We start from the raw sequence: 17,958 nt of genomic DNA on the forward strand, positions 1-17,958 counted from the left end.
CAAGTTAAACAGACAAGGGAAAAAATACTGTTATTCCCTTTAATCCAAGTCTGGGTTAAAGGGTTGATTATCTGGGAAGAGGGCAAAGGGTCAGAAATGCAAAACTCATGGAATCTGGCTGCCTGACAAAGGCCTAAATATAACTTATGGCTTCAAGTGCTTTTTCCTATTTTGTTTCATCAATTTGGGAATTTTGATACAGATTGCTATCAAAACCCAAAGGAAGTTATTTATTCTTTTTTACAAAGGGTTTAGACGTTTACAAAGTAAGTAAAAATCACTAAAAGCACATAACATATCATAAATGCTTGTGTGATTTTATACATGTTACATTTTACCAGTGAAATGGGCAAGTTTTGTGTGGTTTTGAGACACAGGATCGCATTGTGTAGTTCAGGTTAGCAGCTAACTAGAGATCTTCGTGACTCAGGGTCTAAGGCAAGGACAAGACTTGATCTTGTAAGCTGTTGAACCCAAGCTTAGAGGATTGGCTGGACTACTTCAGATCAAGTCTCAGATAGATGGCATTGTCATGCTGTTGTATGGGTTCAGCTATGCACTATGGCTTCTTTTGGCACAGTCTTGGTATTACATCCACATTGTGGTATAACTCTCTGCATTTATCAATATAAATATTAGAGCTTTGTTCTTCATATGGACTGATTTTCTTACTGATGAAGAGATGCTTCTTGTCCAGAAACCATAGTGCTGTTATGTTCATTTAATTTTTATGTTCTTTTGGTGGCAATTTTTAGACTTAAATGAAAGCTTCTAAGCCTACTTTTCCCCTCTTTTCCTCAACTTCCCAGCTCAATATGTCATACCTACCCTTATTTAAATCTAATTCAATTTAACTTTTGATAAGTCCTAAATAACTCTTCCCAGTGTCCATTTTATCCTGCTCGGGGACATTGAGAATAGTTACAGGCAGCATTAATGTCCTTTGGAATGTGCTTTCCTTGCTAAGTAGAGACTGTTGTTGGCCTTCTAAAAGCAGTGAAGAGAAACGCCAATGACAATGGAGGAGCTCAGAGTTTCGGTCTGAATTTAATGGCAACATTCTTTTGCCTTCTTACTTCATTAAAATTATTTTCTTCGATGTGCCATGTAGTTTTTGTTCCAGTATAAGTGAAAAATATTCATGATATATATTCATCCTGTTTGTGGCTGTATAGAAAGTCGGAGAGCTGTCACGCTGGTCGTTCTATGAACAGAGAAGTATTGAAAGCAATTACGCTGTTTATTTTGTATAAATCATTTGTATACCCTCTGTGTGTAGGATTTTGAAGACAATCAGCAAAATGACACAGTCTCTTATTTCAGCCCCTGATAGTCTTGTTTAATTTTGATTTTTCTTGAAACCACCATTGGAATGGGGAAAAGTGGAGAGACTATCATTCTCTGTAAATACACATTGTTTAGAATCACTGGGCATGCAGAGTAGAGCCTTTGTCTTTCCGATGATGTATGCTTTGTCTAAGTGAGGAGTTGAATGGGAAGGGAAGAATATACAGAAGCTGAGAGGACAGCAGAAAAAGCAGAGAGGAAAGGAAGGCATATTCAAAAACAATTTAAAAAACAGAGCAAGGAGCCATATCAGTAAGCAGGACAAGAACGAGTGAACTCACTCAGAAGATGGAGGAAATGAGGCAGAAGGAAACCATGAGGAGATGAGATCATTTAGGTCTGGGTATCTCCCTGCAGTTCATGTGTCTAGAACTTGGTTACCAGCACATGATGTCATTGAAAAACATTGATTAAGGATCCTTTAAGAGGTGGGATCTAAAGAGAACTCTAATCTTTGGGATTATGTTTTGGAAGGGCCCATCTAATATTCTACTGATTCTTTACTCAAACTGATAAAACAAAAATGCCATAAAATTTTAATAGGATATAGAAACGTTGCTGCTAAACAGGGCCACAAAACAAAGAAAGAAACAAACACGTAGTGCTGTGTTTGGCAAATACCGCTTGCTATCCATAGACATGGAATAAATTCAAGGCATAAGTGACTGTGACCTAGATTGGTAGGAAAGCTGCCAGTGGATTTCTCCAGTAATTCTATTTACTCTGTGGTACTCTTTTGCTTTAAGGTACATGTAAGGGATGATTCTGAAATCTGCTAGGCAGATAAAATGCTCTATAATGTATCAATGGAGACACGCACCATCTACTTTACCTGGTCTTATTCCTTCAGCACAGGTTTGACAGAGAAAAGGGGTTGAACAAGGAATGAAAAACAGTCTATCGAATCTGTCTGCTTCAGTGTGTGTAGTCACTATAACACCCTTGGCTCTCTTGTGATGTTGACCAGGAGAGTTCCGTGATAAAGCTAGCAAAGGTTGGCCATTAAATGATCTTATCCATTTTCTTCTCTATTAGCTATTGTATGTAACTTTGCTGAGAATGGCAGTAAGACTTTTAAGCTTTGTAATTAGGCATATAAAGGCACACATCTTCTCAGTTCTATTGCTCAGAAATTGCAGAGCCAGGCACTCTTCTGGTTACAGATGATCATGTACTTAATTATTACAATGGCTTACACTTTTCATTAAAAGCTGGTGAGGTCCAAAGCAACCAACTCTGTTGTCTCTACTCTCTACTTATGGGTTCACTTTTTTTTCTGACGCATGAACATACTTCATATTAAAAGCCACTGTTTCTTCTGATATACAAATGAGAGATTTTAAAATGATTCTCAGAGTGATTTGCAAGGTTTCTTCAGCGGTTCCAGTGCATAGGAGTAAGTCAGATGACTCAAGACTGAGGAGAGGATACATGACATGTCATCATAATAAGTAGCAGAAGTTCTGCTTAGAGAAAGGTACAAATGTCACCTGTGACACTCTTGTAGGATTCTGGAAAGACGTTACTCATGTATGTACACTGTACGCACAGACATTAGGGAGAAAGTGCTCGCTTCGGGAAGGCCTGTCCCAAGGAACCAGTTAGCCATCCATTCTAGAAAGCCAAACAAACAGTCATGGAATGGTGATAGAAGAAAAGAGATTTAAAAATATGATCATTCCAATAACAAAGGGCTAATGACTGAAGGTTTATCTTTCAGTATTTATAGCAGCCTCTGAGTAAACAGAAAGGCAATTACTGGGAGTTTCTATTCAGGACAAGCTAGTGCTGCCATGCTGATTGTTCATTACCTTGAGCCATTATCTCTGGACCAACTGTGCACAGCCATTCTGCTGCCTACAAGATCTCTGCTGCCTAGATAATAGTTTTAGGACCATTATCTTAAGATGGTCATCAATGAGACTTTCTGTTCCAAGGGTCAAAAGCAATTGTGACAAACGCTCAGGAAAACTGAGACAGAAGGAAAAGAACCAAAACAGAATCAAAAGTATGATGGGATCAGTAGTGACTGGGTGACTGGGTGTCCTGGGTACACATACACAGACACAGGTATAAATAGCACACCTTACACATGTGGAGGTACGTATTTAAGTATTCTTGACTGAATGTGGAATGTAAGCTTCTTCGTTCTCCATTTGCTGGCAATCAGATTTCATACAGGAGTCAACTTGATTTAATGTTGAAATATCTGTTCCTTGAAACTGAACCAGCTGACCCTAAGTCCTAATAGTGAACAACTTTTATCCACTCAGTCTTTGTTTTCTACTTCAGAAGATGGCTGTGATGAGAAAATAAGCCAACACATACAAAGTGGCACTACAGCATCTTGTCACCATTAAGGATACTATACTAATCATTGTTTTTGTCTGAATATGATTCCATTTTATTAAAGTGCCATAATCTGAACTTAAAAAAATCTCAAGATATTACACACATGTGAACACTTCTATTTTAATTCTTACAACACATAGCAGACTCATTCCGAATATATATTTAAGCACAGTACATTAGCTACATGAAGTACTGACTAGTGTTACAAGGTTAGAAAAGAAAACCTGTAAATGAAGTTCATTTGGTCTCACTTGAAAATAATTATTAATTTAAAGTATAAAATCATAAAATTATTTTAAGACATGAGTATAGAATTTATCAGGTTGGTGTTTTAGTGATATCAAGCTGTCAAGAATAAACATGAAAGAAAGTATTATCAAGAGCATATTTGCACAGGTGTAAATAGACAACCCCCTTAGTTTTTTTTTTTCCATAAAAGATTGAAAAACATAAAGCCAGGCACCATAAGGAAGTGAATGCAGAAAAACTCATCTGCTTATCTTTTCTCAAAGCCTTCTCCTAATTCATAATCATATGTACTCCCCACAAATTACATTTATGTAATTTTCCTAATTCATAATCATATGTACTCTCCACAAATTACATTAAATAATTTAATGTATCTTTATCTGCCAATCTTGAAAATCAAAGATATATTTAGAAAAAGGCTCAAGGTTCCGTGAGTTGTGTTCCAAAAACATAAGCCTTTGACATGAGATCCTAGAGTTGTTGAGATGTGGCTGGATTAAGAAGCAACGGCTGTCACTCTGATCTTGTAAGATCTCAATAATACTAATTACTGAGAACATGATAAAATTTTAAATCTTCATGAACCAAATCACTGTGTTTTTTTTTCTGTTTACAGAGTGTTGCATAGAAACCAATTTCTTTTTGTTAGTCTATAAGGCGTTTTATAAATATTGTATTTAATATACATAGAAATGAGATAATTAGCATAGTCCAAGTTTTCATTACTGTCATAAAATATGTGAGATAATTAACCTAAAATGAAGAAAGATCATGCCTGTCAGAAAACTCCATAGGCAAAACTTGTGGACCCAAAGGATCAACCCCCCAGAGCCTCCCTACTCCAAACTCTAGCAGGTATCCCCTGTTGCAGCAAAGGCCAAGCCTGCCAGAAAACCAATTAGACCACCAGCAGACCTTTTCCTCTCTGTTACCCCAGGCCTAATCCCCCATCTTGTCCCTAGCACTACAACAGAACACCACCTTCAGCCTGTCCTCACCCCTGCCCCAAGTTTTCTGTGGATCTTACAAACCATCCCCTCCTACCCTCCTACCCATTACTTGCTTTTTTCCCCCAGACTTTAACTCCAGCAGCCACCCACTGCCAGCTCAAGACCACTCCTTTAAGGGCAACAAATAGGATGAAGGCAGATCTACAACTCTCCTATCATTCCTAAGATTCAATCTTTCCCCCAAGTCTCATCCCTACCTCTGTAGCTGACAACCTGATGTGGTTTCTCTTTTCTCTCTGTCCCCATCCTCAAGGGAACACAAAGACCTTTTCTTCAAACCTTTCTTCCCATAATTCACCCTAGTTACTTAACCTTTAAAACCAGCAGGCATCCCCTGTGAACACACCAGATAAACATGCTAGGAAAATAGGCTACACATGGCCATTACACTCTGAAAAGCCAGAGTGGAAACAGAAACCATGAAACAAAACATCCACTCAACAAAGTCAAATCCAAAAACCAGCACCTAGACCTCTAATCATCCCAAACCCAGATACAGATATGCCAGTATAAATCTAGAATCAAGAACAGGGCAAAATGTATCCACTAGAGTCAGCTATCCTACCACAAGAGGCCATGAATATAACAACTTAGCTGAAGCACACACACACACACACTGTACACACACACACACACACACACACACACACACACACACACACAAAAGACTTTATAATGCTCTTTACAAATATAATAGAACTCCTTCAAAAGAAAATGAATGAATTCCTCAATGAAGCCCAGGAAAATACAAACAAGCAGTGGAAAAAAATTTTAAAGCTATTCAAGACATGAAATTGCAAAAAGATATACAGCTGATACCCTGACAAGGAAGATTATTAGTATTGCCCAAAAGAACTACTACTGAACAGGTCCACAGAACCCTTTTCATATAAACCTTCTTCTTGCCCTATCTTTGTTCGGGGGGCTAGAAGAAAGGTTAAAGTGTTTGAGAACCCTGATTAAAACAGGTTTAGAAAAATAAAACTCTCCAACCACCACTGTCACTAATAACAACAAATAAGAGGAACTAAAAATCACTGGTCATTGATAAATTGTGATTTCATCAGTCTTAATTCATCTACTAAAAAGACACACAATAACAGAATGGATATGAAACCAGGTTCCATCTTTCTGCTGTATTTAAAACTCGAGTTTAGCTATACCTCAGTGTGAAGGACTAGAAGTAGATATTCCAAGCAAATGGATCTAAGAAGCAACCAGTATAGCCACTTCAATATATAACAAAATAAACTTCAACCCAAAAATTAATCAAAAGATCTAAGAAATAACACTATCAAAAAAAAAAAAAAAAAAAACTTTACAAATATGTCAGTTCTAAGTATCTATGCCCCAACCACAAGGATACCCAACATTTTCAAATAAAACCACTGCAGATAAAAGTACATATTGACCCTTCCACAACAATAGTGGGAGATTTCAATATCAAGCTCTCTCCAATGATCAGGCCATCCAGACAAAAACTAAACAGATAAAAATACCATAGCTAATAGATATTATAAACCAAGTGGAACTATCTGATATTTACAAAATATTTTACCCAAACACAAGAGACTGTACCTTCTACTCTGCAACTCATAGAACTTTCTCTAAATGACCACATACTCAGACACAAAAGAAGTCTCAAAAGTTGCAAGAAAATTAAAATAACTGTCTTTATTTTATCTAACCACCACAGATTAACGTTAGATATCAACAATAGAAACAACAGAAAGCTTACAAACACATTGAAAATGAATTTTCAGATGAATAAAAAATGGGTCAAGACAGAAATAAAGAAAAAATATTTTTTTTAGAATTAAAAGAAAATAAATATACAGGATACCCAGACTTGTGGGATAAAAAGAAAGTAATACCAATAGGAAACTTCATAACACTAAGTACCTACAAAAATATTGGGAGATCTTATATTCATAACTTAACAGTATACCTGAATGCACTGGAACAGAAAGAAGTAATCACACATAAGAGAAGTAGATGGGAAGAAATAATCAAACTGATGGCTGAAATCAATAAAATAAAAAGAAAGAGAACAACAATATTAAGCAATCATTAAAACAAAGGAGCAGGTTCTTTGAGAAAATCAATGAGATAGAGAAGCCCGTATTCAAATGAACTGAAAGGAAGAGAGAAAATACCCAAAGTAACAAAACAAGAAACCCAAAGGAGGAATATAAGAACAGACATCAAGAACATTAGAAACCTGTATTCAATCAAATTAAAAAAAAATCTAAAAGAAAAGAATAGTTTTCTCAACAGGTACAACTTAACAATGTTAAATCAAGATCAGATAAACAAATATAAAGTAGATCTTTTACCCCTAGTAAATAGAAGCTGTAGTAAAAGTCTTCCAATGGAAAAGATCCCGTATCCAGAAAATTTTATCACAGAATTCTACCAGACTTTCAAAGAATTAATGCCAATACTCCTCAAATTATCCCAGAAAATACAAACAAAACAAACACTGGCAGATTCATTTTATGAAGCCACAGTTATACTGATACCAAAACCTCAGAAAAACTCAATAAAGAAAGAAAACTACAAGTCAAATTTTCTTATAAACATACATTCAAAAATGCTCATTAAAGTACATGCAAACCAAATATGAGAATACATCCAAAAGATAATCTACCATGATAAACTATAGTTTATCCCAAAGATACAAGGACAGGGTTGAATACCTAAAAATTCATAAATATAATCCACCATATAAACAAACTGAAAGAAAAGAAATCACATGATTATCTCATTTGATGCACAAAAGCCTTTGATGAAATTGAAACACCTTTTAAGATAAAATTTCTGGAAAAATTTGGGAAACACCTACACATGATAAAGCCAAATTACAGCAACCTGTATCGAATATCAACTTAGAAACTCAAAGCAATTCCTCTAAATTAAAGAACAAGACAAGGATGCCCACTTTATCCATCTCTAGTCTATATAGTACTTGAGGTTTTGGGTAGAGTAATAAGACAACTGAAGGAGATTAAAGGAATATGAATTTAAAAGGAAGAAGTCAAAGAATCTTAATTGCAGATAATATAATAACATAAATAAGTGACCCTAAAAATTTTACCAGGGAACGTCTACAGATAATAAACACTTTTTATCAGGGTAGATGCATAATAAGATTAGCTCCAAAAAAAAAAAAAAAAAAAAAAAAAAAGAACAAGACCTCTTATATACAAATCACAAGTAGCCTGAGAACAAAATCAGGAAAACACCACCTTTTGCAATGGCATCAAAAATATAAAATATCTTGAGGAAACTCTAGCCAAGCAAGTAAAAACATCTACAAAAGTTTTAAGTCTTTACAAAAAAGAAAGACAGAAAGAAGAGAAATAGAAATAGATAACAGAAATGCAATGATCACTTACGTTCAAGTATTGTTGGTTTAGCATAGTAAAATTAGCCATTCAACTCAAAGTGATCTTCAGACTCAGTGCAGTCCCCATCAAAACTCCAACAGAATTCTTTACAGACCATGGAAAGGACAATTCTCAACTTATATGAAAAACAAAAAACAAAAAACAACAACAACAACAAAAAAAATGATAAAACAAGAATGCTAAAATAAACTTGTACAATAAAATAACTGCTAGATGTCCCTTCTATTTTTTCACTTTAAAGCCAGAGCCACATGGCTGAAGCTACCACGTTCTGCTGCTTGCTCATGCTGGAACTTGTCCCCCTTCTTCTATTACATTTTCACCAGCTTTCTATTTTCCAACTCCTTTACTGCCTAAGTTTGGCTCGCCTGGAACTTGCTCCGTTAGACTGACTTTGAACTCAAAGATCGTCATGCCTGTCTCCTAAGCACTGCAATTAAAGTTGGTATCCACCAAACCTGGATTTAAGATTTTCTTCACCTAGAACTTTCTCTAGGCTGCCCTTGGACTCAGAGATCTGCTTGTCTTTGCCTCCTGGGATTAAAGGCTTGGACCGCCATGCCTGGACCTAAATTTAACTGGGTGAGATCTTGCCTTAAGGTCACTACTCCCTTAATTCAACTTAATATCCTTGAACACGGGCTTCAGCTCCGTTTTACTCCCTGGTGTCTCTTCTGTGCTTGAACCATTTATTTTCTATTTTCCCTTCCTCAGCTTCCTTTGCTTGCTTAAAATGCTCTTCATGAGACTGAGCCAGAGAATAAAGTCTATGCTGGGCATTTCTGAGACTTTCTTTGTCAATGCAATTAATCTGAGTCTCTTTACCTTAGCTCCAGGCAGACTCTTCAGACAAGGGCAAAAGGCCACATTCTTCAACAAAATACCACAAAAACAGTTTCGAGGCCACATATTGAAATTCTCCACTGAAACCTCTTGGGCCAGGTCCACACAGTTCAAATCCCTCTCAGTAATAAGGTCTTTTATATTCCTGCTAAGGTAGCCTATTAAGCCCACTTAAAACATCCCACTGCTTTCCAAATCCAAAAATCCCCCAAATCTACATTCCTCCAAACCAAAGCATGGTCAGGCCTATCACAGCAATACCCAAATCCCTGGTATCAACTTCTGTCAGTTAGGGTTTTACAGCTGTGAATAGACACCATGACCAAGGCAACTCTTAATTAACATTAAATTGGGGCTAACTTACAGGTTCAGAGGTTCAGTTCATCATCATCAAGGTGGGAGCATGGCAGCATCCAGGCAGGAGTAAGCACCGGAGGAGCTGAGAGTTCAACATCTTCATCGGAGGGCTGCTAGCACAATATTGACCTCCAGGCAGCTAGGACTAGGATATTAAAGCTCACGTGCAACAAGGCCACAGCTCCCAACATGCTACTCCCTGGGCTAAGCATAAACAATCCATCATACAACATTACCAAGTCAAGAGGAATAAATAATGAAAATGAATTAGCTATGAAGTAAAAATTAGAGATTATGGAAATAAAGCTCTCCAGGCACCCCCCAAATGAAATATTTTATTATTCTCAAAATCAGAGTCTTACATGCAGAACTGAAATAAAGGACACAGAGTCTATTTGGTTTTGGTTGTCTCCATGGTAAAGTGTTTCAACATAAACTATAGTGTGAAACCTTGCCCCCTGCAAAAAAATAAAAACTCGAAAGGTAAATAAATAAAGTTTTAAGGCATGTGCCTTGTTTAAAGGGAAATGTTTGCAGTTTGCTTTTAGTCCACGAACAGATTAAGTGGGAAGTCAGAGGTATAGATGGTCAGAACAAATGCTCCTAAGCTGGCAACTCGCTGGGTCAGCATTCTAGAGACTGCATGCTGTTCAGCGCCGCAGGGATACTGTTCCCACTCAGCAGCTTCCCAAGTGGAAGGATATTCAGCTCCACAGGCCATGCATATTTCTCTCTACAGTTTATGAGTCCCGATGGATGCTGCCCTTACCTGGCCAGGGTGTCCCACCCTGGCTGACCCTGCATAAGTGTGGCATGGACATCAATCTCATGCAAGCACTGACATGGAGACGTAGGTTTGCCTTATGCTAGGGGAAAACATAACCCTCACACAAAAACAGGAAAAGTGCTCGTGTACAGTGATTCCCGGAGCACCATGAGTTGTTAGTAACTGTGAAAATAGCAACAGGCTGGTTGAGATTTATGGTTGCCAATGCACTCTAATCCCAGGCCAACACTTGGAAAACCAGAGGACAACCAGTTTCTCAGCAAAGATGACTGTATCTTGTATTCCTACCTTGGATGTGCCTAGTCCCTGGAATGAGGGGCTCAGCTCTTCCCCCACAGATGTCTAAACTGGCAGATGGAACCCTCAATGTCTTTAGATCTCTTAGGTTTCTTCCCTCAGTGGTCAAGTCTGGGCCCTCCTGTGAGAACTCACTTACTTGGTACAGAAGCTGAATTGTATATTAAGGAGTTTTGACCCAGATGAATAGGAAAGTCATGAGCTATTTTACAAGAAATGCCATTAATTTTTGAGCTGGTGAAACAAAATACACAACTCACACCATTATTGTCAAAACATGTATTTTAAACTATAGAATTTGGAGCCACTGTACATTGTAACTATGGAATTCAAGTCTCAATGTTGTAGGTCATCCCCAAATAACAAGAACATTAACAGAATAGGAAACTACCACTGAGTTACATCCATGGCCTCCAGCATCCCAAATCTCTTGCCTTTCTTTGAATCAGCAAATACGTTCAATATGCTTTAGGATTGCACTCATTATTTGATGGTAGTAAATACTTTGAGAGAAAAAGAAGCACACTCATGTAGTGTGCTTTCTTCTTACATGTGTTGTATGATAACATTCGCTTAAGGAAGGACTTAATTTTTTTAGTGGAAAAATATTTTAAAGTAAGCATTTAGCATCATGTTTTGATCCTATGAATCTGGGGAATGTCATAGACCTATTTCTAACAATGCCCCAGGTGATTGTTTTGGATCTCTATTTAGAACTTTCTATTTCCTGTTCTGCTTGGGAAGCTTCTCTTGCTGCTGTGTTCTGCCACGGATTTCTAACTGTAATTGTTTTTGTTTTGTTTTAGCTTCAAATGTGTGTATGCTCTAATACTGCCACCTTGATTTCCTCCCTGCTGTTGTTCCAACATGTCACAGGTCCCCAGGCTTCACAGGGCTGTTTTGGTTGTTCCTGTGGGTTTTTGTTTGTTGGTTTTGGTCTTGTTTTATTTGTTTTGTAGTTTTGCAGCACTGTTTTCTCTTGGAAGACTGAGATGTATTCTACTCTTCCTTTATCGAAAAATCTCAGAGGGACTTGTATTAGTCACATTTTGTTGCTGTGATAACACACTCTGCCCAACATTGACTCGAGGATGAAAATGTAACTTGGCTCTCAGTTCCAGAGAGATATATGTTCCGAAAGGCAAAGGAAAAATGGCAGCAGGAGATGGAAACTGAAAGAACAGGGCACACTTCAAACATACACAGGAAACAGAGTGACAGTACTAGAAACGAGGTGAGGCTGAACATTTTCAAAGCAGGGTCTGTAGTGATCTACTTTGTCCAGCAAGGCTCCGTCTATGAGAGGTGCTAGTCCCAAAAAGCTCGGAATACCCAAGACACAATTCACAGACCATATGAAGCTCAAAATGAAAGAAAGGCCAAAATGTGGATGTCTCAATCCTTCTTAGAAGGGGGAACAAAACTCTCATGGAAGGAAATACAAGGTCAAATAGAGAAACAGGGATTGAAGAAAAAAATCATTGAGAGGCTGCCTTACCTTGGGATCCACTCTATACGAAACCACCAAACTCAAGCACTATTGCTGATGCCAAGAAGTACTTACTGGCTGGAACCAGATATGGATGCCTTATCAGAGGCTTAACCAGAGTCATACAGATACAGTTGAAGATGCTTGCAGGTAACCATCAGGATGAACATGGGGACCCCAATGAAGGTGCTAAAGAAAGGACTGAAGGAGCTGAAAAAGCCAAAAGGGTGCTCAACCTCATGGGAAGAATAACATCATCAATAAACCAAACCTTCCACAGGTCTCATGGACCAAATCACCAACCATTGAGCACACATGGAGAAACCCATGGCTCCAGGTGTATATGTAACAGAAGTAGCATTGTCTAGCATTGATGTGAGAAAAGGCCTTTGGTATAGGGAGGGCGTGTTTTCCCAATGTAGGGGAATGCCAAGGAAATGTGGTGGAGAGGGTGATTGGTAATGGGTACACCTTCATGGAGACAAGTAGAGGGGAAGAGGACATAGGAGGGGAGAAGGGGATAACATTTGAAGTGTAAATACAGAGAGTATCTAATAAAAAATAAAATTAGAAAAAAAAAAGAGAAAGATTTCATTAACTGTTTAAACAGTACCACCAACTGTTGATCAACTGTTTGCATACACAAGACTTTGGCGTTCATTCCTACTTCAACCAAAACAGGAACAGTCCTAAAAGATGCCTTTGAAAAACAAGTCCACTGAAAAAGACACATTAAGTCAATGCAGATTTGAGTACCAATTGTTAAGTTTTTATCTTAGGTGTTTTATTTAGCCCTAAGATTGAAACTTTGTAAGTTAAATGTAATTCTCAATTTCTCCCTTTATAGATGATACTTTTCTGCTAAAATCTCGACATTTCTTTTTTATTTTATTTTTTATTAATTAGTTATTTCCTTTTATTAATGTCCCAAATGTTAACCCCCAATCACACCTTAATGAGTTCTTCCCTCCATTCCTCTCCCCTTCGCCTCTGAGAGGTTTTGTTTGTGTGTGTGTGTGTTTGTTTGTGTGTGTGTGTTTGTTTGTGTGTGTGTTTTAGTGCCAGACTTGCTAACATACAGAAATAAGATACCTCTGCACTTAATTCTAAAAATTTATGAGTATAAGCTTATGAGTTGAAATGAACTTTTGCTATGATTTTTTTAAAATGGAAGCTTACAAAATAAGAACAGTATTATTCCACTGTTCTTCAACAAAATAAAGTTAAAATAAGCACTTATATCAGACAGGAGGGAAAAAAAGGTGAGATAAAAATAATTTTTAAGTAGAAATGCATTAGTGTGGCAAGGGTAGTTTTGCCTTGTTCTAGAGTTAGGAGTGAATGGCTTTTTTCCTTCTATATTACATTGCATTTTAACCATTTTTAGCAATTAGAATCTATTGTATTTATTACAATGTAAAAATGTATTGAAAAGGTCTCACATTGCTTCTCCTAGGGTGTAATTCATGATCTGTCTTTCTAGCCTGCTCTTATACCCTTTCTTCAAATGGACCTTCCAAAGTTCACTTGATATTTTCTCAAACCTAGGCAATAAAATTATGCACTCACTCAAAATCTGCCATGGAAAGTTCAGCCTGAAGGGTGCATTTGATAAGATGACACTAATAATATACTGTCAATTCTATATTTATGTGTCTTCAATTCAGGAAGAAATTTTTAGCTCCGGATCGAAACAATCATCTTTTGTTCAAAAAAGAAAAAGCGAACAATGTTCTGAAGAATTAGTTTAATAAAAGCTTTAGGGAACAGGCTATACATTGAAGAATGACACAAGTACTTTATTTCAAATTTGAGGTGCATTTTAAAAACTTTTGTGCAGGAATAGAAACCCTCACTAGGACAGTAGCTCAGTTGGAAGAGTGTTTGCCAGCGTAATGGACCCTAGGATTGATCCTTAGCACAACATAAAGCGATGTATTGATGTATTCATTTGTAATGAATAGCAGCAGTTGTAGGGAGGATGCTGGAGAATCACAGTTTAAGGTTCTTCTCTGTTACACAACAAGTTCAAGGCTAGTCCAGGCTACATGAGAAACTGTCTCAAAATAAAATAAAATAAATCAGCCAACCACAGTAATAATGATAACAACATAGTAAAGGCCAAATCAGTTGGATGCAGCAGTGAGATTTTGGAATCCCAGCACGAGAGAGCAGAGAGAGGCAGATTTCCAGGCTCACTGTTCTTATTGAATTAGTCTTTTTTACACTAACTGCAACCATCATTTTCTCAAAATAAATATAAACAAAAATAATAGTCAGGACTGGAACTCAAGCAGGTCTGAGAGCAGGTGCTGATGCAGAGGTCATGGAGGGATGTTACCTCCCCTGGCTTGCTCAGCCTGCTTTCTTATACAACCCAGGTCTACCACCCTCGGGATGGCACCACCCACAATGGGCTGGACCCTCCTCCCTTGATCATTGGTTGGGAAAATGCCTTACAGCTGGATCTCATGGAGGCATTTCCCCAACTGAGGTTCCTTTCTCTGTGATAATTCCAGCTTGTGTGAAGCTGACACAAAACCAGCTAGTACAGCTACTAAACACCTTTTGGAAGAAAATAGTCATTTCAGCATAAATTGACTGCTTCTTCAATAATGCACCCATGGAACTATAAGCAGAGGCTAGCCCCACCCCATCCTACCTAGAGACTCGTTCTTGCACACAGATCAGTCATGTGTAGGTCTGTGATAACTATTTTGGTTGTCTCCTAAAAATAGCTTATGAAATACTCTCAGTGAGGAATTATCTAGCCTAGATTACTCCATCTATCAGGGCTAATTGGTGTTTTATTTCCAAAGAGATTACCTTAAAATTTTAATGACATCTGGACTGTTTTTTCCTGAATATGTAAACAATGCAAATAGCCACCCTCTCAAGATTACTCATTCACACTGATTTGCTTCAAGCTCATGTCCTAAATCTCTGTAAGAGCCTAAATAGCTCTATTAACTTAAGGCAAGACATCAAAAAGTTACATACATTTTAAAAGTCTATTAATAACAGAAGACTAATAGCATAGATTGATGGAGCCTGACGGGAACTGACTGCTCATGCTATGATTCCTAAGGACGCCTCATGAGGCCTGTGTAAGGAAACAGTGTTAGAGCAAGGTTTTGGGAAAAGCTCCATCAAGTCCCATCTTATTGTTAATTTTCATGTAATTCAGCTGAATGTTCCTATCAGTATCCAAGTGGACAGTGAGATTAATTTGGAAGCTGGTTGGGAAGCCCCACATCTATACTTTGCCCTGTGCCTTAGGAGACTGACAGTGGGCTATGCATCTCTTTCTAAGGACTTTCTAGCTTCTGGTTGGGCTTAAGAAAGGATAGAAACTAGAAAGAGACCGAAAAGAAAGAAGCATAAAACCATGGGCTCTGATGTCAGAATTGCTTGAAGCAGATTGCATTGTTTAATCAACAGAGACAAGGTCCAAGCCAAGGTTTCCCACCATATTCTATTATATTGCACATAATGAGAATAATACTAGATCCTATTCTTAGGCGCTCACGCATGATATTCTTTTTTACCTTTACTTTAAATATTTTAATATAATATTTTTATTTTAGTTATTTAAGAATTTCATACATGCATGCTTTATATATCTTTTTAACCCTTCCAAGATCAACCCAGCATCAGCACGTGCTTCCCTAACCTCCTGTTGTTTATTTCTTCTATAAAATGGCTTTCTGTGTTAAATTTGGGCTGCCCATGTACTCATAGGTGTGGGGCTATACACTAGAGCATGGTTGACTCACCAGGGCCACTCTCTTAAAATTGACTCTTTCTTGTCCAGAAGCTGTCAACAATCAAGAGTTCCTCAACTAGGAGGGGTGGTCCATGAGCCGATCCTTTTTATGCTAGAATGCTGATTGACTTGATCTCATACAAGTCTGTACACACTAGTTAACCTTTGTGTGTCCAGTGTTTATGACAGTTGCCTTGTATATTACAAATACTTAAAAATGTGTTGAATGAATAAAGAAAATGATTCTCCAAAAAGAAAACCAAGTGAGACAACAAGAATACACACACACACACACACACACACACACACACACACACACACACACACACACACCAAAATGCCAAGTCTTTCACACGAAACCGTAGCTGAAGTGAACACAAAGTGCTTTCATGTTCAGAAGACATGTTCTACATTTTCACAATGGCTCTCTCCAACCTTTGACTCTTATAATCTTCCTGCTCTGTTGTGTGATGGCTTTCGACCCTTAAGAATAGAAAATTCGATACAGATCCCAAATTTGCAGAGGAGCACTCCACAATCACTATTCTGTGCACCTTTATCATAATCATCTCTGGAGATTATAATTCCTACAACTGTAAATTTTTGCCCAGACTTACAGGACCTGCCTTTCCTTGAACTGGGCCTTAACTCTACCCAGAAAGTGGTGGGTCACCTCCATAACACGTGTGGCACCATCGTACTCATGGTCATAGCTCACCTTGCTAGTCATTGTTGTGGCTCATAGAATTCACAACCAGGTAAAACTATTGAGGACATCAATTCTTGGTCAATACCAATCTGGCTTCTTTATCCTCTACAATCAAAGTATGTGTTACCAGTAGAAACAAGGCTTTATCATCAAGTGCTGGTGGAAGCTAAGAGCAATGCTATAGCCTGTATTGTTTGACCAACTACTCCAGGAACGGTATTCCACATATAACACTGACTTTGTATTTAGTATCTTATAGTTACTAGTAAGAGCCTTATCTCCTCTGTAGTGTAACTCCAATTATGTTTTTTATATGATTATATGACATATAATCATTTATTTATTTGATTGATATAATACATAATCATATAGAAGGACATAATTGAACCTTATAGGTGTGTGTGTGTGTGTGTGTGTGTGTGTGCTAAAGAAAAGATTCTTTACTCATACATGTATCCTGACCACTGTTTTTATTCCCTCTATATAATCCCTCTAATAATAAGCTCTCCCAGTTTCCTCGATTCACTACCCACCCCTGCACTGTCTGCCTTCAGAAAACGGCATGCTTCCAACAGGCAATAATGAAACACACAAAACAAAATATAATAAAGCAAGACAAGAGCCCTCATAGTGAGGCTGTACAAGGCACTCACTCAACAGGAATAAGAGTCCCAAGAGCAGGCAAAAGAGTCAAAGACACAATTATGAGTATGACAAAAATACCAAACCAGGGACCACAACAATAATCGTAGTTCTCATGCTTTTAACAGTGCTGTGAATGTATAATGTCCTACTTGGAGTCTACCTAATACACACCAAGTCACAGAGTACAGATGGTTCCCATGCACACGAGGTTATGAACAAGGAGAATGGAAGCTCTCTGCAATGAATATGTCATCCCCTGAACCTGAATGAGCTGCTATGCAACATACAAGAAGGTAAGTGTTTGATGATACCAAGTACATCAAAAAGAAACATATTTTCAAGGAGTCCTTATAATTCTGTGAGGGATCAGGGAGACAGGCCCATGTGTAAGAGCACTTGCTGTAAGCATAAAGACCTATGTTCAAATCCCTAGCAACTATGTAAAAACTATGTAGATATTCACATGTGTTATCCCAGAGCTCTAAGAGTGGTAAAATGGAAAGATCATATGGGATTCTTCACAACTAGCAAAGCTCCAGGTTCAGTGAGACGCCTGTGTCAAAGCGATGAAGAAATTAATAAAGCAAAAAGACACAGGCCATGCTGACCTAGCCTCCACACATGGTTGTGTACACCTGAATAGACGTGACACTTTCTTACACAATAGTAGCATTGTTCTTATGAAGCTCCGAGAACA

General features: G+C 37.8%; 1 protein-coding gene across 2 annotated transcripts in view; it reads right to left on the reverse strand.

Moving 5' to 3' along the window:
- The window catches only part of GUCY1A1 (guanylate cyclase 1 soluble subunit alpha 1), a 111,555-nt gene extending 102,641 nt beyond the window's left edge, over positions 1 to 8,914 (reverse strand). The window contains exons 1-2 of one of the 2 annotated variants that reach the window (XM_080916394.1): positions 8,849 to 8,914; positions 8,357 to 8,452 (exon numbers count right to left, since the gene is read on the reverse strand). The gene's annotated coding sequence lies outside the window, so the exon portion shown is untranslated. Of the gene's footprint in view, positions 1 to 8,356 lie in introns of both variants that reach the window. The other variant, XM_080916392.1, reaches the window with a different exon arrangement.
- Between the last annotated feature and the right edge of the window lie 9,044 nt (positions 8,915 to 17,958).

The sequence above is a fragment of the Micromys minutus genome (genome assembly GCF_963924665.1).
Source record: "Micromys minutus genome assembly, chromosome: 4".
NCBI lineage: Eukaryota > Metazoa > Chordata > Mammalia > Rodentia > Muridae > Micromys > Micromys minutus.